The 23,188-nt window shown below is 48.7% G+C and overlaps 1 protein-coding gene across 2 annotated transcripts in view; it reads right to left on the bottom strand.

The window, feature by feature from the left end:
• lrrn2 (leucine rich repeat neuronal 2) overlaps nt 1-23,188 on the bottom strand; it is a 248,579-nt gene that overhangs the window by 116,210 nt on the left and 109,181 nt on the right. For both annotated transcript variants that reach the window (XR_015081672.1, XM_086011090.1), the window contains exon 2: nt 2,243-2,324. The gene's annotated coding sequence lies outside the window, so the exon portion shown is untranslated. The remainder of the gene's footprint in view (nt 1-2,242; nt 2,325-23,188) is intronic.

The raw sequence follows: 23,188 nt of genomic DNA, 5'->3' as shown, positions 1-23,188 counted from the left end.
CCCAATCTCTCACCATTTAAAAAATACTCTGCTTTTCTATTTTTCCTACCAGAGTGGATAACTTCACATTTCTCCACATTATATTCCATTTGGCCATGTTCTTGCCCACTCAATCATAAGTAGGAAAACCTGGCCAATGTTTATTCCCCCACCCCTGAACCCCCTACCTTCCTAGTCAAGGAGGTGCTGAGACCGTTGCACGGACAGACTGAGATTGATTAAACCAGCACAGGCCAGTACTCTAACGTAGATCTTTCCCGGCCTGTATTGCTCAGTAACACGCCACTGGTTCCGATTATGCAGCGGTGACCGTTAAATCACTGGACTGCACCGTGCTCTTTGTTGTAGTGCATCTTTTAGTCAGTGTGACTGATCCAACAAGTGTGTGTTACATCGGAAATCTTGCTGTATTCAGCTGTGAAGCAAAGGTTGGCTTTTAGAGCCCTTTAGAGAGCATTTGTGAGCAATTTGGCCAATGAAAGCTACTTCTGTTGTTTGCTTTACACGTACAATATTGATTTCTAAGTCCATTTAAATGGCACAGCAAACAAAAAATATCTGTAACACTTCAAGGTAAATAACCAATTGCGATTCTATCACTTTTCTATCTCTTTTCGTTTTTTTCTCCTTTTCCAGCTGGCCCCATCCCCACATCATTCTCGGGACCTAGAGGGCGCGAAGCAGCATGCTCATTGCTCTGTGGCATGGCACTTCTGTAACTTCCAGCAAGGACAATACCCAGGCTGACGTTTTAGCTCTTCCCCTTGTCGAGAAGCTCCTCGCTTGTCCCCCTGAGCAGCCTACTTGTGTTTGGGAATGAGCTATTTTGGAGAAGCAAGCACTGGTGACCCTTGTGCTGGCACTCTGAGATTATGAAGTTGTGCATCATTTGGCCTATCTAGCTACCCGTTTGCTCCCATGGCATGATATCTTAATAGACTGATTCCTTCCCATTTACTCTCATTATAAATGGTTCTGGTGGATTCCACTTCTTCCTGTTCACTCTCACACAAACATTATAGTTATTCCCATTATGCTAACTCCAATGAAATCTACCACTTTCCATTTACTTTCCGTGTCCAAGATTTGACTTCCATCACAGAGTATTTGAACTGGCTAAATCATTTCCTTTCTCTAGGCATCTCCAGTGGTAGATTGCTGGATGGCACTCGGAGGGCATGCTAATTAAACTAAAGCAAAATACGGCAGATGCTGGAAATCTGAAATAAAAACAGAAAGTGCTGGAAACACTCAGCAAGTCAGGCAGCATCTGTGGAGAGAGAAACAGAGTTAACGTTTCAGGTCGATGAACCTTCGTCAGAACTGGAAAAAGTTGGAGATGGAACAGGTTTTTAAGCAAGTGTAGGGGCAGGGAGAGGGGGGCGGGGAGGAAAGAACAAAAGGGAAGGTTTGTGATAGGCTGGAAGGCAGGAGAGATTAAAAGACAAAAGGGATGATGGTGCAAGGCAAAAGGAGATGGTCATGGGACAAGTTAAGAAACAAAAGATGAGTCTAGATGAGGTGTAAATGGGAATGGCAGAATCATCAACAGCTGCCATGTGAAAAAAAAGGGCAGGGGTTATAGTCTGAAATTGTTGAACTTGATGTTGAGTCCAGAAGGCTGTAAAGTGCCTCATCGAAAGATGAGCTGCTGTTCCTCGAGTTTACGTTGAGCTTTGTTGGAGCAGTGTAGGAGGCTGAGGACGGAGAGGTCCGAGTGGGAGTGGAGCGGAGAATTAAAGTGACAGGCGACCGGAAGCTCGGAGTCACCCTTACGAACTGAACACCCCTCCACCCTCTCCCTGCCCCTGCACTTGCTTAAAAACCTGTTACATCTCTAACTTTTTCCAGTTCTGACGGAGGGTCATCGACCTGAAATGTTAACTCTGTTTCTCTCTCTACAGATGCTGCCTGACCTGCTAAGTATTTCCAGCATTTCCTGGTTTTATTTATGCTAATTAAACTCTTCTGCTTCTTGGCTGGTTGCTCACTGGAGAATCTTGTTGTGACAGAGTGGTATCCCACCATGACCTCACCCCTCCCTATCTCTGTAACCTCCTTCAGCCCCACAACCCTCCGAGATCGCTGCGCTCCTCCAATTCTGGTCTCTTGCGTATCCCTGATTTTCATCGCTCCACCATTGGTGGCCGTGCCTTCAGCTGGCTAGACCCTAAGCTCTGGAATTCCCTCCCTACACCTCGCCGCCTCTCTCTCCTCCTTTAAGGTGCTCCTTAAAACCTACCTTTTTAACCAAGCTTTTGGTCATCTGTCTTAATATCTCCTTCTGTGGCTCGATGTCAAATACTCAGCAGGTCAGGCAGCATCTGAGGAGAGAGAAACAGAGTTAACATTTCAGGTTGGGGGTTTTGACAATATTTATTTCAAATTTCTAGCTGCTGCAGTGCCCTTGGCTCCCGGTCCAGCAACGCCTCAATTTTAAAATTCTCATCCTTATTTTCACATCCCTCCATGGCCTCACCCCCTCCCTATCTCTGAAACTTCTTCCAGCCCTACATCCTTCCAAAATCTCTGCGCTCCTCCAATTCTGGCCTCTTGTGCATCCCTGATTTTAATCGCTCCACCATTGGCGGCCGTGCATAGATGCATTGAAGGGGAAGCTGGATAAACACATGAGGGAGAAAGCAATAGAAGAATATGCTGACGGGGTGAGGTGAAGAGGGATGGGAGGAGGCTCGTGTGGACCATAAACACCGGCACAGACCAGTTGGACCGAATGGCCTGCTTCTGTGCTGTAAATACTATGTAATTCTTTGTAATATTTAGGTGTGAAGGCATTGGATGGCTTTTAGAAACCTATTGAGTGCAGGAGGAAAAGAAGAGTGTGCGTGTAGTGGTGGGGTGGGGTGGTGGGGGGTGAGGGGGTGGTAGGCAGTTCTGCAGTTTTGAAGTCGTTGGAAAGATTAAGTTGAAGGAGGCGGTGTGATGGGTCTCAGTTTCAACATCATGAGAATGCAGAAAGGAAGAATATTGTGTAGGATGATGGAATCGGAGCTGTGGAAGGATTCGAATTACACTCAGGGTAGGCTGCGAGAGGTGAGCAGCTGCGCGGTTTTTGAGTTAGAATCATGGAGTTAGAATGGGAGGCATTAGGTTGCGGCACAGGCACGATGGGCCGAATGGTCTCCCTCTGTGCTGTATCATTCTAGGAAGAGGAGATGTTCAGTGGAGCAGTGACCTTTTGATAAAATAAGAGAAACGCAAGAAAGGCTGCAATGTAAGAGAGGTTGGAGGCTGGAGCTGGAGGAGGAATTGCCCATCAGACAACAGCTTGTTTCTTGCATCCTGTCCAGGAGTGTGTGTGGGGGCGGGGGGGGGGTCTGTGAGGGAGGGGTACTAGAATGGGCTCCCCAGTTTGGGGACAGTATCCGGGTATTGGATAAAACTGGGTTTTATAGAGTGTTGTTGCGGGGGAAAGGAATGTTTGGGCAGAAAAAAGGAAACCAAACTTCTTCTGTTAGCATTAAAGAGATGTCAAAGTTCCAATTGTCATCAAAGGAGATAGTGAGACCAAGAATGTCATGAGATGAAGATGAACTAAGACTGGAACCATCAAATAGAGGTGGTTTAGAGATATATGATATGGTTGTTTATGGATCCGTCATTAATAAATGTATAGATCAGTGAATGTTACAGAGTATGACTCCTGCAGTATCTGAATAATTTGTTAACTAGGCTTCATTAACATTAGTGAATATGTTAACATAGCCTGGATTATTGATTGTTATTGATGCTTCTTGAAGGTGTAATGTCTTCATTACATGATTGAAAAATTTCATTTTGGTTTAAGAAAGAAATGTATGTCTTTTTTATTTATGTCTTCATGACATCATGAGCAAGCAACGAGATGTACGTTGTTACATTATGTGCTCATAAATGAAAAGGGGGAAGAATTTCCGAACACTTTTATAAAGACTATGGCCTAGAAATTCAGTATAGCCACTTTTGGGGCGCTAAAGTCGGGCGGCCGCTAAAGTTTGCGCCCGGCGCAAAGTCGCGCCACCTTCGCCGATATTCAGTCGCATCGCCCCAAGAGGTTGCTGGTGCGCTAAAACAGGCGATGCACGACTATCTTTAGGCGCTAAGCCGGCGGAGCAGAGCGATACCCCCGAGGCCGGGCGCAGCGCCGGTGCGGCGAGTTGTTGATTGACGGCAGACACTCTGGCGCCGGTCAGCTCTTAAAGGGGGAGGGTGGATTTGTTTGCCTGCCACGCCCTGCACACTGCAGCCCTCAACCTAGGCCTGACCACTTCAGCTTCATCTGCACAACGCCCAGGGCTATGGAGAAGGCCAGGGAGAGAGCGCAGCGCTTCAGCGACGGTGACCTGAGGGTGCTGGTTGGCGGAGTGGAGCGCAGGCGCCATGTTCTGTTCCCAGAAGGTGGCAAGAGGCCGCTGCCCAGCGCCTACCGGAAAGCCTGGAGGGAGGTCTCAAACAGGGTCTCTTTCAACAGCGTGGTTGCCAGGACTCCTGTGCAATGCCGGAAGAAGTTCAACGACCTCACTCGGGTTGTCAGGGTGAGTACCCTTTCCAGTGTCCTCCTCATCCCTGCATGTGCACCTAACTTTATGGGCAAAGGGACCTGAAAGCCCTAATGGCCAGCCCTCATCCAGCAGCTATGGGACTGGCATGAAAATCACTTGCACATTCAGCACTTTACACACTGTACAAGCTATTCGACCATGGGAGGCATTGCAGACAAGATCAGGGCTTCACACTGTACAAGCTATTCGACCATGGGAGGCATTGCAGACAAGATCAGGGCTTCACACTGTACTTAGAGGCCGTCCTTTCTCTTGCAGGCCAAGGTGGCGCACAACCGGCGGAAACGAACTGAGACCGGGGGAGGCCGTCCTGACATCAAAGAGCTCTCCGACCTCGACCAGCGTGTGGAGCGCGTTATGGCAGGCCGGCTGATTGGCCCCGTCGCCAGTGGAGATGCCGACCCTGTTCTGGGCACCAATGGTAAGGGCATCACCTTTTTGACCTCTCTCGTTCCACTTGCGCCTCAGATCAGCATCCTTTGCCACTGTCCGACCAATGCAGTGAATGGCAGCACTCATGCCTCCCTCGCTGCCGCCCTGTCCTCACTCTAAAGCTACTCTTGTGCCTTCCTGCTTTCAGATGGTGAATCGCCACGTGAGGAGGCGGGCCCTCAAGCTGCCACTGTCAGCGCTTCCGAATTAGAGGAGGAGGAAGAGGAAGCCGGCCCATCAGTGCCACCCTCAGCCGCGCCAGGCCATGGCAATGAAAGGGACACGTCTTCCCTGGAGGGGAGCCGGGGGGAAGGGTCGGAGGAGAGTGAAGCTCCGGGGCCCAGCGGCCTGCAGCAACGCGGGAGGGGTGGGGAAGCTCGGCGGACTTCTCCCCAGAGGGTGAGTGCGGCCTCCAGTCCTGCGACGGTGAGCGCAGAGCAGGTGCGGCTCCTGGAGGAAATGGCCGTCCAGGCTGAGCGCAGGCACAATGAGCTCATGGCTGCAGTGGCAAGGATGCCTGACTCCATTGAGTCTTTGTCAAGGAGTGTGCAGCAATTTGGAGCAGCACAGGCCAGGAGTCTGCAACAATTCAGTGCAGCACAGGCCAGGAGTCTAGAGGACTTCGCGGCAGCACAGGCGGCTTCGAGCCAAGTGCTCAGTCGTGCCGTCCATTCACTGGCTGTTGTCATGCGGACACAGACCAGGGCCACACGGGCACTAACTGCTGCCACCCTCGCTGGATCAGCCAGGCATCGCCAGGGCACTCGCCGCGCAGCAGCAGCCCAGCAGTCTGTTCTTCAGCTGTTTGCTGCGCATGCTGCAGTGCTGGCCCGTGCGAGTGCCACTGTATCAGGCGACCAGCGAGCACCTGCGATCTGTCAGGTTGGCACCATTCCTGCAGCCGACACTGCCACTCCGCCATTTCAGCTGCCACGAGCCGCTGGACAGACTGCTGCCGCCCAAGCAGAGTTGCAGCAGTCAGCAGCCGGCCCCTCGAGGGCCAGAGCTGGTGCAGGCCGACCCCCAAGGGCATCGGCCGTCTCGCCATCTGACCCTCAGCAGCCTTCCCCCAGCCTTGCTGCAGCCACTGGGGTCCCATTGAGGAGGAGCTGCAGGGTGGGCAGGGGCCAGGCAAGGATGCGAAAGGCATCGCCCTCGCAGGGCAAAAAGTAGAAAGTCTGCACAAATGGTTTGTGGTCTTTGTAAGGCCGAGACTGGTGTCTTTCTTTGTTTTTGTAAGGCCGAGACTGGTGTCTTTCTTTGTTTTTGTAAGGCCGAGACTGGTGTTTTGTGTTTTTGGAGGGGGCTTCTCCACATGAGGTTGCAATGTGGGAAGGGCAGAGGTTTGCAATAAATTAATGTTCTTAAATTGCACTGTGCATGGTTTTTTTGTCAAGTCCTGGTTGCCCTGCTTGGCTGAGGGCTTGTGGAGCGGCTACATTCATCTGCTGACATTCGCACAAGCAATTCCCTGAGAGGGGGCCTAGAACCGACGTTCAATAAGCCGGCGACGGGCGGCCCTTGCACTTTCTGCCTCCCTCCTGTGCTGGTCCTCCTCCTCCTCCTCCTCCTCCTCAGGTGGTCCTCCAATCTCTGGTGGCAGCGGCTGAGTCCTGCGGATAGCCAGGTTGTGCAGCATGCAGCAAACGACCACGAAATGGGAGACTCGCTCCGGCGAATATTGTAGGGCTCCACCGGAACGATCCAGACAGCGGAACCGTTGCTTCAGGACGCCGATTGTTTGCTCTATGATGTTCCTGGTCACTTGATGGCTATCGTTGTGTCCCTCTTCAGCAGGGGTGCTGGGCGCACGGAGCGGGGTCATCAGCCAGGTGCACAAAGGATAGCCTTTGTCCCCGATAAGCCATCCTCGTGGGTGAGGCTGGGCCTGGAACATGTCTGCCGCAGAAGTCTGGCGCAGGATGAAGGCATCATGGCTGCTGCCTGGAAAGCGGGCATTGACAGCTAGGATGAGCTGCCTGTGGTCACACACCAGCTGGACGTTGAGCAAATGGTAGCCCTTCCGGTTGCGGTAATCCTCGGAATTCTCCAGAGGTGCCCGCAAAGCCACATGCGTGCAGTCAATGGCGCCCTGCACCATGGGGAAGCCCGCGAATGCTGCAAAGCCCATTGCACGCTGTTGCTGCTTGGCAAGGGCCATGGAGAAGGAGATGAACTGACGTCTCCTTTTGAAAAGGGCATTGGTCACCTGGCGGATGCAGCAATGCACGGCGAACTGGGAGATGTTGGAAATGTCCCCAGTAGCAGATTGGAAGGAGCCGGTGGCATAGAAGTTGAGAGCCACCGTCACCTTCACTGCCACCGACAGAGACGTCCTGCTCCTCAGCTGTGGCTGCAGATCACCGCCAAGCAGGTGGCAGATCTCTGTGACCACCTCCCTTCGGAATCGCAGCCTCCGAACACACTGCTCGTCAGACATGTTGAGATAGGAGAACTGCTGGCGGTATACCCTGGGTGGGTAAGGCCTCCTTTCCCGACGCCTGTTGCCCCCTCTCCGTCTAGCCAGGGCTGCCACTCTCTCATGGCGTCTGTGAGCCCTTTGAATGCAATGGAGAAAGCCAGCGTTTGCACCCATTGCAGCCCCCATAATATGTTAGCAAACAATGATATGTCAATGAAGGCAAAGACAAGTGGAAAGCTGTGGCCTGAAGCCACAAGTACCTGTCCGAGTGTTGAGCCAAAGCAGAAAGCTCTCTACCTTGGTCTCTCTGCAAAGATCCGTCTCTCAAGAAGGAGTGCTGTGAAATGGCAGCCTTTTATAGTGCAGGAGGAGTGCCCTTTAATTTGCGCCCCCCGCATCGACTCAGCACTGTTCCACTCTACCAGTCGCTAGGGGCGCCAGGCGCACAATGGGGCGTCGCGACTGAATTTCCGGTTTGGGGCGCACAAAGGGCGTTGTACGAGGAAATGACGTCAGGATCTGCGCGCGCAGCTGAGCGCGCGCAAAGACTTTGCGCCGCCGCTAAATCGTGAGTGAAGTTGGGGAGAGGCGCAGATCATGCTGCGCCCGGCCGCTAGCCGCCTAGCGCCCGACATCATCTACTCCTAAGGCGCTACCGGCTGGCACAACCAACTGAATTTCTAGGCCTATACCCCTTTCAATACTTTACAATGTTTTTTTTTCTAAGATGAAATATTTATGTTGCCCGATAACTAGTCAAGTATGAAAAAGAAAATGGTGTTTCACTCGATGTTAAGCACGGGATACCTCTGCTTTGCTTATACCTCGTAGCACTGTCTATCTGCCTTGTAGATTTCCTTTATAGATGCACTCACTGGAAGGGAGAGCTTTAGTGTTAGATTTTCTAGTGCAGGGAAGATCAATCGAGTGCAGCCATAAAAAACCTCATTTGGCTGACGGAAAGGGAGAGCAGATGACAGACAAGGTGCCCAACCAGGCTGCTCTGTTTTTCAGTCGCTTAATCCCTGTTGTGTTTCTTCATTGTTACCTTTCACTAGCTGACATGGACAGGCACACATGGCCACACACGGACAACTCCCTCTTCTGCCTGGATAACCCGCTGTGTTCAATCTAGACTCATGGCAACGCCCCCCGCCATTCTAACTCTATGGAGGCAAAATTCGGTTGTTTTTGCACCTCCTGTTAGGGCCCTAAGGGGGGCGCTAACGGGGCACAAAGCAATTAGCACCCAGACACTTCAAAAGTACTTGGCTGTAAGGTCTTGAAAGGCACTATATACAGGAAACTCTTTTAACCGGCACCTCAAATATCCGGAAATCTCTCTTAACCGGCAAAATTCAGGAGTAGGTTCAGGTAAGTTTTACTATATATTAGTGGCCGTGTAACCGGGGTTCCTGGATCTGTGGCCGTGTAACTGGGGTTCCTGCACAAGTGCCGTGTAACCGGGACTCCTGTACCTGTGGCCGTGTACGGGGCTCTCGTACCTTGGTAACTATACCTCTCTGTAATCCGGACTTTTTGATCAACTGGCACCACGCCGGTCCCGTCGGTGCCGGATAAAAAAGTTTCCTGTAAATGCAAAACTTTCTTTTTTCTGTCTCTGTCTGCTATTTTAGCAGAGGTGTTAATCCATTTGTAAAATATTTTTTTCTAGGGCCGTGGGCGACACTGGCAAACCATTATCTACTGCCCGTCACTACTTGCCTCGAGGACATCAAGGGTTAACCGTATAGTGTGGGACTGGAGTCACGTGTAGGCCGTTCCTTTTCCTGAAGGGCATTAGTGAACTAGTTGGGATTTTACAACAATCCAACTCTTTTCATCGTAATTTCCTGGTTCTAGTCCACAAATTACTAAATTTAATGGCCTGGATTTTGTGGTGGTAATGATGGCGGAACTGTCAGCGTTCACTGTCATTACCCCTCTAAAATTGACAGCAACTTCAGGATTTAGTGCATGTGCAGATAAATGCACTGTGGACTCCCCAGAGCTGGCAATCAATTAAAATCACATATAAACTTGAAAACTTCCCTTATTACACTGGGGTGCAAAAGTGCGCTGTGAAGGTAAGTGATGGGTGCAAGTGTGGAGAGGTGAGTACGTGAGGTAAGTAGACTTACCTTTGTTTCTTTCTGCAGGCTTCAAGAGTTGGGTATGCAGAGAGTCTCGCACCTCCGCGGCAGAGGTGCAGTAACCATCTAATTTCTGCAAAATAAAAAGGTTTGATGAGGTCTTGAATTCAAGAACTCATCAAACTACAGAGAACGTCAGCGTTTGACAGCTTCACAGAGCTGTCAAACGATGACAATTCATCTGTCAAAAATTTTTGACAGATGAAACCTCATACGTTGACGTTCTCTGTAACCGGCTTCCCCTTAATTGGCCTGCTAAGCCCGCTGGGTGGGGCTTAACAAGGTCAATCAAGGGAAAATAGAGTGGATTGGCCACAAATCGATGGAGGCGGGACTAAAACCCGACAAGCGGGAGTCCCGCCTCCAAAAGCTCCCCATTGGCAAAATCCAGCCCTTGGTGCCCAGCTTTCTTTTGTGTGTATCTGTGTGGTGCCGTGGTGCTGTGGCATCTCCTCGCAAGCAAAGGGGGTGGATTTCACAACAGGGAGAGCATAAACGGGTTGCAGAGCTGCTGCACTGGTATAAATGGAAAAACTGACCTGCAACTCTGTCAACTGGTGGATGCTCCGTGTGGTTAACCGGCTAAAGGGCGTCTACAAACCTGGCTAAGTATAAGAGAATCACTAATAAATCCAATAGGGAATTCAGGAGAAACCTCTTTACTCAAAGAGTGGTGAGAATGTGGAACGCGCTGCCACAAGTTGAGGCGATAGGCGTAGATGTATTTAATGGGAAGCTAGGTAAACGCACGAGGGAGACAGGAATAGAAGGACATGCTGATAGGGGTGGGAGGAGGCTCGTGTGGAGCATAAACATAGACCAGTTGGGCCGAATGGCCTGTGTCTGTGCTGTATGTCTGCATATGTAATTCTATTTGAGATACAGAAGTGCTCAACATGGGTAGGATGCAGTGTCTATGGGGAACGAGCAGGGGAGTGGGACAAATTGGATACCAACATACATAACATACGAATTAGGAGCAGGAGTAGGCCACTCGGCCCCTCGAGCCTGCTCCATCATTCAATAAGATCATGGCTGATCTGATCACTCCACATTCCCGCCTACCCCCAATAACCTTTCACCCCCTTGCTTACCAAGAATCTATCTACCTCTGCCTTAAAAATATTCAAAGACACTGCTTCCACCACCCTCTGAGGAAGAGAGTTCCAAAGACCCACGACCCTCTGTGAGAAAAATGTCCTCCTCATCTCTGTCTTAAATGGGCGACCCTTTATTTTTAAACAGTGACCCCTAGTTCTAGATTCTCCGACAAGAGGAAACATCCTCTCCACAGTCACTCTGTCAAGACCCCTCAGGATCTTATATGTTTCAATCAAGTCACTTAGACCTTTCAAAGAGCCGTACACGGGCATGATGATCAGTCATCTCAAGAAGTTATTTTGAGGAGAGTGTTATAGAAACATAGAAGATAGGAGCAGGAGTAGGCCATTCGGCCCCTCGAGCCTGCTCCGCCATTTAATGAGATCATGGCTGATCATCCAAACTCAGTACCCTGTCCCTGCTTTCTCCCCATATCCCTTGATCCCTTTAGCCTTAAGAAATATATCTAACTCCTTCTTGAATATATTTAATGAATTGGCCTCAACTGCCTTGTGTGGCAGAGAATTCCACAGGTTCACCACTCTCTGGGTGAAGAAATTCCTCCTCATCTCAGTTCTAAATGGCTTACCCCTTATCCTTAGACTGTGACCCCTGGTTCTGGACTCCCCCGCCATCGGGAACATCTAGTCCTGTTAGAATTTTATAAGTTTCAATGAGATCCCCTCTCATTCTTCTAAACTTTAGCGAATATAACCCTAAACGACCCAATCTCTCCTCATACGTCATTCCTGCCATCCCAGGTATCAGTCTGGTTTTCATAGCGTGACAATTTACTTCAGCTGGAGGGAACTGGAGTGAGTAACAGCTGTCCCGCAAAATTGGCATTATGTTAGCTGAGAGAACAACAGATGCCAACGGGGATGCCTGGCGCCTGCTCATGAGCTAATATACGCTCCAGCAATCCTGACTCAAGAAGTGACGGCTAATTCTGCACTTGAACTTCTGCATACAAGAGAAACAGTTTCAGGCGACTACACAGCGAGTCATTCAGGCGGCAGAGAGAGTTGTCGGGGAGAGAGCTCCCAAAGAAGGGAGCAGTATGTGATAGTTTGCTGCAGACTTTATTTTAAATTATATATCTATATAGAAAGCTGAAGTGCATCTGAAATAACTCCTTGCCAGCATAATTGCTGGCAGCTCTGGTGGTGACACTTGCCAGGTCCCGACAACATCCCGGCTGCAGTGCTGAAGACTCGTGCTCCAGAACTAGCCGCGCCTCGAGCCAAGCTGTTCCAGTACAGCTACAACACTGGCATCTACCCGACAATGTGGGAAACTGCCCCGGGTATGTCCTGTCCACAAAAAGCAGGACAAATCCAATCTGGCCAATTACCGCCCCATCATTCTACTCTCAATCATCAGCAAAGTGATGGAAGGCGTAGTCGACAGTGCTATTAAGCGGCACTTACTCGCCAATAACCTGCTCGCTGATGCCCAGTTTGGGTTCCGCCAAGACCACTCGGCTCTCGGCCTCATTACAGCCTTGGTCCAAACATGGACAAAGAAGCTGAATTCCAGAGGTGAGGTGAGCTGCCTTGACATCAAGGCAGCATTTGAACATGTGTGACATCAAGGAGCCCTAATAAAATTGAAGTCAATGGGAATCGTGGGGAGAATGCTCCACTGGCTGGAGTCATACCTAGCACAAAGGAAGATGGTTGTGGTGGTTGAAGGTCAATCATTACAGCCCCAGGACATTGCTGCAGGAGTTCCTCAGGGCAGTGTCCTAGGCCCAACCATCTTCAGCTGCTTCATCAATGACCTTCCCTCCAACATAAGGTCAGAAATGGGGATGTTCGCTGATGACTGCACAGTGTTCAGTGCCATTCACAACTCCTCAGATAATGAAGCAGTCCATGCCCGCATGCAACAAGACCTGGATGACGTTCAGGCTTGGGCTGATAAGTGGCAGGTAACATTCGCACCACATAAGTGCCAGGCAATGATTATCTCCAACAAGCGAGAGTCTAACCACCTCCCCTTGACATTCAACAGCATTACCATTGCCGAATCCCCCACCATCAACATCCTGGAGGGTCACCATTGACCAGAAACTTAACTGGACCAGCCACATAAATACTGTGGCAACAAGAGCAGGTCAGAGGCTAGGTATTCTGTGGCGAGTGTCTCACCTCCTGACTCCCCAAAGCCTTTCCACCATCTACAAGGCACAAGTAAGGAGTGTGATGGAATACTCTCTGTTAAGTCCGTGAATGATTGAGACACGGACTAGCAGGAGAGAAACAAAGAGATGTTTACTGGTGAAAGGCATAAACGAATCTAACCAACAGAGGCTCTCTAGCGCCTTTAATACAGGGGTGGTCACTGCCGGTACCGCAGTCTGAGACCAGTTATTCTCTTAAAGGTACATACACAACAATTCCTCCCCTTTTAGATAAACAGTACATAACATTCATTTAAAAACTAGTGATAACAATTACAATCACAATTACTGTTGCTAGATACATTGGTTAAGTTTAAGCAATTATAAGTTCAGTCTTTGAGGAGGCTTCCTGATTCTGTCTGGATAACGCCTCTTTGGAGTATCAGGTTCTTCTGGCAATGTTGAGTCGGAATCAATGTCGTTGTTTGTTTCATCTGCTTCCAATATTACCGGTTCTGCGGTAGCTGCAATTGGAACGTCGATTTCATTACCAGGTGTATCAGATCGTGGTGTGGAGTTGACATTTTCCAGTGACTCTAGAATCTGGTCAGCATGGCGTCTTACAATGCTCTCCCCAACGTCCACGGTATACATGAGAGGTCCTTGTCGTGTACAAATCGTTCCTGGCTGCCATTTCTCAGTGCGGTAGTCCCGGGCCAAAACTGGTTGGCCTACCTTAAAACTCCTGGTCGGCCTTTCATTCATATTCTGAAACTGCCTGTTCTCCACATCTCTTCGGACGTTTGGCTTAACCAAATCCAAGCGGCATCGTAGTCTTCGATTGAAGAACATCATGGCTGGAGGTTGGTTGGTAAACGCGTGTGTCGCATTCCGGTAGGCAAACAAGAAGTTGTCCACCTTGTGTTGTAGGGGTATATCTTCATTACACATTGCCTTGATAGCCTTCTTGAATGTTTGGACAAACCTCTCGGCCAATCCATTAGTGGCTGGATGATATGGGGCAGATGTGTAATGCTTAACACCATTGTTCTTTAAGAACCTCCGGAACTCTTCAGACACAAACTGTGGTCCATTGTCAGTGCAAATCTGTTCAGGCAGCCCATTCCTGGCGAATATGGTTCGTAAAACTGCGATAGTTTTTTCCGTGGTGGTTGAGGACATTTTTATTACCTCTGGCCACTTTGAATGTGCATTCACCGCAATTAAAAACATCGAGTCCATGAAGGGACCAGCAAAATCAATGTGCACCCTTTGCCATGGAGATGAGGGCCACTCCCATGGATGCAGAGGAGCTTGTGGTGGGGCGTTTTGGACCTTCTGGCATCCTGCACAGCTCTTGGTCATCTCTTCGATTTCTCTATCGATTCCCGGCCACCACACAAACGCTCTGGCTAAGTTCTTCATTTTTACCCCACCCAGATGACCCTCATGAAGCTCATTGAGCACTCTATCCATCAACTTAGGTGGAATTACTACTCTGGATCCACACATCAAGGTCTTCTTCTTCCACCGTCGGCAACGGTAGGCGTGACAATCCATCAGCATTCCCACGCTGTTTAGTTCCTTTGTACTCGATGTCATATTGGTGTGCCCCTAGGAAAAGGGACCATCTCTGCAGCCGTTGTGCTGTCATTATCGGTACGCCCTTCTGAGGGTTGAAAATGGAGACAAGAGGTTGATGATCGGTTAGTAGAGTAAATTTTTGACCGTGCAGATAGTGATTGAACATCTTCACCCCCCACACTAGGCTGAGGGCCTCTCTGTCAATCTGGGCGTAGTTACGCTCGGCAGAAGTTAACGAGCGTGACGCAAAAGCTATCGGCCTCTCCAAACCATCAAGGAATTTATGTGACAGTACCGCCCCAATGCCGTAGGGAGATGCATCACACGCCAGCCTGATTGGCAGTGCTGGGTTGTAGTGAGCCAATACTTCCTTCGAAGTGATTAAGTCCTTACTCTTCTGAAAAGCACGTTTACAATCATCGCCCCATTTCCATGCTACCCCAGTTCGTAGCAGGGCATTCAGTGGATGCAGAATTGTCGACAAATTCAGCAAAAACTTATGATAGTAATTCACCAACCCGAGGAATGACCTCAGTTGCGACACATTTTCAGGCGCTGGGGCCTTAACAACCGCTTCAATTTTGTCAGGGGACTTATGTAACCCCTCTTCATCAATCACGTGGCCACAATACGATATCTGTTTCTTAAAAAATTCGCACTTGGGGCGGTTGGCTCGCAGCCCATGTTCCCGTAGTCTAGTGAGCACCTGTTCTAGGTTGTTAAGGTGTTCACTGTCATCTTCACCTGTTACAAGGATGTCGTCCAAGTAACACTGAGTCCCCGGAATCCCTTGCAGGACTTGTTCCATCGCTCTTTGCCATATCGCTGGAGCCGATGCTACTCCGAATACCAATCGATGATACTGGTAAAGACCTTTGTGAGTGTTTATCGTGAGATACTTTCTAGAGGACTCTTCAACCTCCATCTGCAAATATGCTTGTGCTAGGTCAATTTTTGTAAAACGCTTCCCTCCAGACGGTGAGGCGAAGATGTCTTCTATCCTTGGAAGAGGATATTGTACTGTGTGAAGGACAGGGTTCACCGTCACCTTGAAATCCCCACAGATGCAAATCTTCCTTGGCTCTCCAGACTTATTGCTTAACGTTTTCTTCATGACAGGAACGATGGGTGTCGCCCACTCGCTCCAGTCGACCTTAGACAACACGCCCGCCTTCTCCAGATTCTCCAGCTCTGCCTCGCCGGCCGGACGAATTGCATATGGTACCGGTCTCGCTTTGAAAAACTTGGGAATTGCATTCTCTTCTATTTTTAACGAGGCGGTTACGCCTTTAAGCATGCCCAGTTCTTGTTGAAATACCTCTTTGGCGTTAGCTAAGATTGTTGACAATCGTCCAGGAGTGACGTCTTCATCTTTTTTACCGTCCACCGTCATTGCATGAATGGAATGCCAATCTAAGTTTATCTTCCTGATCCATTCCCGTCCCAATAACGGTGGTCCACCATTTGGCAGTATGTAGAGATACAATTTCCGTATTTTCTTGTCATTGTATTCGACAGGCACCCTTATTTTTCCTCTGGGGTATACTTTTTGCCCCGTAGACGTCGTCAAGACGATGGATGTCTCTCTCAAGGGTATGTGTGAAAATAGCCGCTCATAGTCTCATCGATTCATGACGGTTAGCGCTGATCCTGTATCCAATTCCATTTTAACTTGGGACCCTGCTATCGTGAGGGTGACCCAAATGGTTCGGTGATCCTCTTTTGCGATTACATTGTGAAGTTTGAGACAGCTTAATCTCCTGTTCTCGGATTCACTATCGCTCATCTGGTCTTCGGAACTACTGTCCGTCATCTTTTGTACTTTCTTGTACAGTTCCTTAGTAGCCTTTTTGTTGTTGCTGGTCTTCTTCCCAGACCTACAAACTCGTGCAATGTGTCCAATCTTCCCGCATCGTCTGCATGTTTTGTCTTTGGACCAGCAGTCCTTCTGGTCATGGTTAGTTCTGCCGCAGCGATAACATTTTGCAAATCCCCGTGTCATTTCGTGGGTGCCGTATTCCTGTGGTTTTTGTTGAATTTCTGCAGCTCCCCTGGCTGCTGCTTCATACGATACTGCCACGCTGAAAGCCTTATCTAGCGTCAGCTCTTTTTCTGTGAGTAACTTCTTCTGTGTTCCTTCACTCAGGAGTCCACAGACAAATTTGTCCCGTAGGGTATCTGCCAGTCCTGCTCCGAACTGGCAGTGCTTTGATAGCTTGCGCAGTTCCGTAAGATACTCAGCATTGCTCTCATCTTTGTGCTGAGTTCTCCTGTGGAATTTAAATCTTTCTGCTATCAACAGCGGTGCAGGGTTTAAGTGCTCCTGTAGAACAGCAACAATTTCGTTAAAACTCTTCGCCTTCGGTTTGGCTGGAGTAATCAGATCCCGCAATAGGCCGTACGTTCTAGCGCCCATTACGTTTAGCAATATTGATGCCTTTTTTCCCTCCGCTATTTCATTTGCCTCGAAATATACCTCGACTCTTTCCACATACGTGGTCCAGTCCTCTAATGTATTATCAAAAGCAGTGATACAGCCAGTCTTCGGCATCTTGCAAATCTAAAATGGTGCCTCCCGTGCTTTGCCTTCTTCTCCGATTTAACAAAATGGCGTCTCCCGCGCTTTTCCTTCTTCCCCGCTGTTGTTAGCGCTGCTTTCCACGGTTTCCTGCGCGTTAAATATTAATTCGTTTTCTTTTATTATCTTCCCGTCGTGGAGCGGACCCTCTGGAACACTTCCCTCCCTCTTCTGAGGTCCGAACGCTGCCCAGCTTCGAAACACCGGCCGCGCCCTGTATGCTCCACCCTCTCTCTCTCTCCTTGCTTCCCGACTCGCTGCCCGGCCCCGTTGCAGCCCAGGATCAGAGCACTACCTGCCACCAGCCCGATTAGCTGGGAAACCACGGACCGAGGAACCCAGCCTGGCTCTGGACAGTCTCTCCTGCAAGTTTTGAAATCGATGATTGACGGTCGACGCCCGTTTCTCGAGTTTCAATGGCCTATTTTTTTTTTTCTTTCTTCTGGCTCCGACCTTCAACACGTCGTCGGGGCTGCTGCTGAGTTGCAGGTAAGTTCGTTTCTAACTCGTCGCCAGTGTTAAGTCCGTGAATGATTGAGACACGGACTAGCAGGAGAGAAACAAAGAGATGTTTACTGGTGAAAGGCATAAACGAATCTAACCAACAGAGGCTCTCTAGCGCCTTTTATACAGGGGTGGTCACTGCCGGTACTGCAGTCTGAGACCAGTTATTCTCTTAAAGGTACATACACAACACTCTTCACTTGCCTGGATGAGTGCAGCTCCAACAACACTCAAGAAGCTCGACACCATCCAGGACAAAGCAGCCCGCTTGATTGGCAACCCATCCACCACCTTAAACATTCACTCCCTCCACCACCGGCATACAGTGGCTGCAGTGTGTACCATCTACAAGATGCACTGCAGCAACTCGCCAAGGCTTCTTCGGCAGCACCTCCCAGACCTGCGACCTCTTCCACCTAGAAGGACAAGGGCAGCAGACACATGGGAACACCACCAACTCCAAGTTCCCCTCCAAGTCACACACCATCCTGACTTAGAAGTATATCGCCAATCCTTCATCATCGCTGGGTCAAAATCTTGGAACTCCCTACCTAACAGCACTTCATCACAGGGACTGCAGCGGTTCAAGAAGGCAGCTCACCACCACCTTCTCAAGGGCAATTAGGGATGGGCAATAAATGCTGGCCTTGCCAGCAACGCCCACATCCCATAAAAATTAATTAAAACAAAAAGGCCCATGGTAACCACTGTGGCAAGGCCTGGCTCAGTGGGTAGCACTATCGCCTCTGAGTCAGAAGGTTGCGGGATCAAGTTCCACTCCAGGGACTTGAGCCCAAAATCCAGGTTGACTCTCCAGTGCAGTGCTGAGGGAGTGCTGCACTGTCTGAGGTGCCTTCTTTCCAGTGAGACGTTAAACCGAGGCCCCGGCTGCTCTCTCGGGTGGACATAAATGATCTCACGACCACTATTTCAAAGAAGAGCAGGGAAGAGTTATCCCTGGTGTCCTGGCCAATCTTTATTCCTCAATCACCTAAAAAAGATTATCTGCTCATTTATTTAATTGCTGTTTGTGGGAGCTTGCTGTGCACAAATTCGCTGCCGTGTTTCCTACATTACAACAATGACTGCACTTCAAAAGTGCTTTGGCATATCCTGAGGTTGTGAAAGGGGATATATATATATTTATTTATTTCATTTTCTTTCTTTCTTTCTCAGTCCAGTAACATTTCTGCATCTTCTTGGGATCTGACACATTTGCAGCGTACATACAGACATGTAGGGTACCTTTCAATTATTTTACACCAAGTAGATCATGGCTGAACAATAACTGGTCAGTGATGTACTTATTCAGCTCTAGTTTGGAAACATAGCGCTCGAATTTCCAAGCCCCGTGGATGCGGGTTTGGAGGCGGGAGTGCGGGGAAAATTGCAGAATCAGCGGGCACGAACCCTTCCCGCCCCCAACCCACCTCCATGCCCGTTTCCCAGGAGGCGGGTACCCGACCTGTGCTGGGAGCCGCCTCCCCGAGGCGGGAAAGGGATTAGTGCCAATTAACTGCCAGTTTTTGGCCTAATCCCTATTTTTAGCCCTGAAGTGTGGGCTGCCCGACGGCTCCAAACCACGCCAAGTTAGCGAGGCGGAACATCGGGCAGAAGGACTAGGAGGGTTCGAGATGTCCGGTGTTCAGGTGAGCAATGGGTGCATGAGTGCAGAGGTAAGTGTGTTTGGTGTGTGTAAAGTGTTAAAGAAGTTTTACTTACATTTACTTACTAATGCCGGCTTCCTTCCTTCAGGTCTCAGGAGTCCCTCATCTCACCGGCACAGAAAGCAGAATGGCCGCGAGCTGTCAAAAGTTGCAGCATTCTGCTTTCTGTTCTGGAGAGATTTCTAACTGAGTCTGTGGAGAAGGACTCAAGTTAGAAGTCAGATTGTCAGTGTTTGACAGCTTCACAGAGCTGCCAAACGCTGATTTTTCATCTGTCAAAAGCTCTTGACAGATGAAATGTCAATCCCTGACGTCACCTGTTGCCGGGTGTCCCTTAATTGGCCTGCTGAGCCCGCTGGGCGGGCTTAACAAGGTCAATCAAGGGAAAATCGCGTGGGTTGGCCACAAATCAATGGAGGCGGGACTACAACCCAAAAAGTGGGAGTCCCGCCTCCATCACGACCCCATTGACAAAATCCAGCCCCATAGAATATACAGGACTGGAAAGGCCATTGGGGCCTATCTGGATGATCCCAATATCAAAGAAGTATCCTATCACATATCCCATGATACCCAACATTACATTGTTCTCTCCATTTTGTTCGTACTAAGTATTGCGCATTAATCCAGAGATTGCTCCCTTAAAATTAGCCCAAATCCTAAATGAGCAATCAGAATAAAATCATTCTTGGGATGTGGCCATCACTGGCTAGCCCAGCATTTATTGCCCATCCCTAGTTGCCAAGATGGCGGTGGTGGGCCGCCTTCTCTTCTGAACCGCCGGTCGCAGTTTGGTACAACCGAGCGGCTTGCTAGGCTACTCCAGAGGGCTGTTAAGAGTCAACCGCATTGCTGTGGATCTGGAGTCACATATCGGCCAGACTGGGTAAGGGCAGGAGATTTCCTTCCCGAAAGGACATGAGTGAAAATGGGCTTCTTTGTAGGAAAATAGGGTCTTAAGCCACACGTGCACTGCTGCATCCCGCCAGGCTTGCAAAAACAGCCGCAAGATAAGGTTTGATGCCAGGGTGAATATTACAGGGGGCTGGTTGAGACTGTGGGCCGCGCGTTCAGTCACACGGTGTTAAGTGACCCATCGAGGAGCCGTGCTCCTGTCCAGCGAGACCCTGCAACTGGGAAACAAAACCTCGCAACGTTTCCCTTTTGGAAGAAGTTGAAGAGAAAAATAAGAGACAACATCCAGGAAAATAAAAAGATAAATTGAAATAAAATTGAAATTAACCAAAGATAACAGAAGGTGGAGGTGCAGGGTGGGGGCGAGGCAGGGGGGGTGGCTGAAAGTAAAAGAGCTACCAGAAATTTGAGAGCGAAGCGGAAAGAAACATAGGAGATAGGAGCAGGAGTTGGCCATTCGGCCCCTTGAGCCTGCTCCGCCATTCAATGAGATCATGGCTGATCATCCAAATTCAGTACCCTGTCCCTGCCTTCTCCCCATATCCCTTGATCCCTTTAGCCTCAAGAAATATATCTAACTCCTTCTTGAATATATTTAATGAATTGGCCTCAACTGCCTTCTGTGGTAGAGCATTCCACAGGTTCACCACTCTCTGGGTGAAGAAATTCCTCCTCATCTCTGTCTTAAATGGCTTACCCCTTATCCTTAGACTGTGACCCCTGGTTCTGGACTCCCCCCGCCATCGGGAACATCCTTCCTGCATCTAGTCTGTCTAGTCCTGTTAGAATTTTATAAGTTTCAATGAGCTCCCCTCCCATTCTTCTAAACTCCAGCGAATATAAACCTAATCGCTATATTCTGGTGTCAACTCCAGCACCTTTCATCTGAGTTTGCTGCTATTTTTTTTATTGATCATGTTCATGATGCCCCATTTACAGTGATAATCTGAAATAGCCACAAGCTTGGAAGCTCAGATTGAGCTACTATAAGCAGAAGGTGGCGAATGTGCAAAAGGGGAGCAGTGGGGACTGACTATCAGCAAATTCAAGAAAGTGTTGGATAAATACATAGAGAAAAATTTGATATAGGGATAAAAGAGGTGTCAGGAGGTATAATATTTCCTGGGCTCTGGAACTGGCCAAGTGGTCTTTATTTTGGTTCTCTGCGCTCCTATATTTCCAAGATAGAGCTGATGGAATGCATCACAGCTCACTGCACAGTCATCGATCAGCCACAAACTAATCTGCAAAAAAAAAATTATTGTAAGCTGCCTTGAATTCTGCATTATTATACGTTGCACAATCATAGAACGGCTACCGCACAGAAGGAGGCCATTCGGCCCGCTGAGCCCGTGCTGGCTCTCTGCAAGAGCACTTCAGCTAGTCCCACTCCCCCGCCCTTTCCCCGTAGCCCTGCAATTTTTTTTCCTTCAGGTACTTACCAAATTCCCTTTTGAAAGCCGCGATTGAGTCTGCCTCAACCACCCTCTCAGGCAGTGCATTCCAGATCCTAACCACTTGCTGCGTAAAAAAGTTTTTCCTCATGTCGCCTTTGGTTCTTCTGTCAATCATCTTAAATCTGTGTCCTCTGGTTCTCGACCCTTCCGCCAATGGGAACAGTTTCTCTCTATCTACTCTGTCTAGACCCCCTCATGATTTTGAACAGCTCTATCAAATCTCCCCTCAACCTTCTCTGCTCTGAGGAGAACAACCCCAGCTTCTCCAGTCTATCCACATAACTGTAATCCAAAGTTACAGACAATCCTGAAAGTTGACTGCAGGGTCAAGTGTTTTGCAGACAAGCTCAGGTTCCCTAAACAGGATGAATATGTGATCTTCATTTAAAAAAAATGAGAAATGTCAAGCGGAAGAAAAAGACCATTCGGCACATTGAAGCTTATCCCTCTAAAACGTTAACTTTCAACACCAAATCTAATTGTACTTTGAATAATCAAAATGTTACGCTCTCTATTACTTTGCTCGGTAGATTATTTCAAACATTTATCACTTTGAGTAAAGCGTTTCTCTTTCGGGTCCTGTTTTAAGTTTACTTATCATTCATTTACATTTATCTCCTCTGGCCTTATTTTCATGGCTTACTTTGAAGCATTAAAATGGGTATATCTTATCTATACCAATTCATACTTTTACTAGTTGTTCTTCTATACATTGCTCATAGATTTATATGCATCGGGCTCTTGCATCTTTCTCCTACTGCTGATGGATGGCCCTTAGTGCATTATGATTAAAAGCGATGTCCTTGCTTGTACCCTCTGCCTCTAAACCTTTCTTCTCCCTCTGTGAACTGATTTCCTTCCATTCCACTGTTATTTCAGTTCCTAATTCCTCCTCCCCATTTTGCACTTCTTCTGTCCGGGTTTTACCCTGCGCTGTTTTCCATTTGTTTTCTTCAACCGCCTACTTCAAACAATGATTAAGTAAAGCCTGCTGGAGTTATAAGGCACTCCTAACGTTATTTAATTATGGTTTCGGCAAACTCTTGAGCTCATTTAATTATTTATCCTTTCACAGCTCCCACACGGTGAGAGCAAATAAATAGCTAGAATACAAGAACATAAGAAATAGGAGCAGGGGTCGGCCATTCGGCCCCTCGAGACTGCTCCGCCATTCAATAAAATCATGGTGGATCTTCTCCCTCAACTCCACCTTCCCCATATCCCTTGATTCCCTTAATATCCAAAAATCTATCGATCTCTGTCTTGAATATACACAATGACTGAGCCTCCACAGCCCTCTGGCGTAGAGAATTCCAAAGATTCATCACCCTCTGAGTGAAGAAATTTCTCCTCATCTCAGTCCTAAATGGCCGACCCCTTATTCTGGGGCTGTGCCCCCTGGTTCTAGACTCTCCAGCCAGGGGAAACATCTTCCCAGCATCTACCGTGTCAAGTCCTCTAAGGATTTATATGTTTCAGTGAGGTCACCTCTCATTCTTCTAAACTCTAGAGAATATAGGCCTAGTCTGCTCAATCTCTCCTTGTAGGACAATTCCCCCCATCCCAGGAATCAGTCTAGTGAACCTATGTTGCACTCCCTCTAAGGCAAGTATATCCTTCCTTAGGTAAGGAGACCAAAACTGTACACAATACTCCAGGTGTGGTCTCACCAAGGCCTTATATAATTG

Source organism: Somniosus microcephalus, chromosome 18 (genome assembly GCF_052327205.1).
Source record: "Somniosus microcephalus isolate GS21.2 chromosome 18, FLI_Smic_1.0, whole genome shotgun sequence".
Taxonomy (NCBI): Eukaryota; Metazoa; Chordata; class Chondrichthyes; order Squaliformes; family Somniosidae; genus Somniosus; species Somniosus microcephalus.
This window is presented reverse-complemented; position numbering and strand designations above follow the sequence as displayed.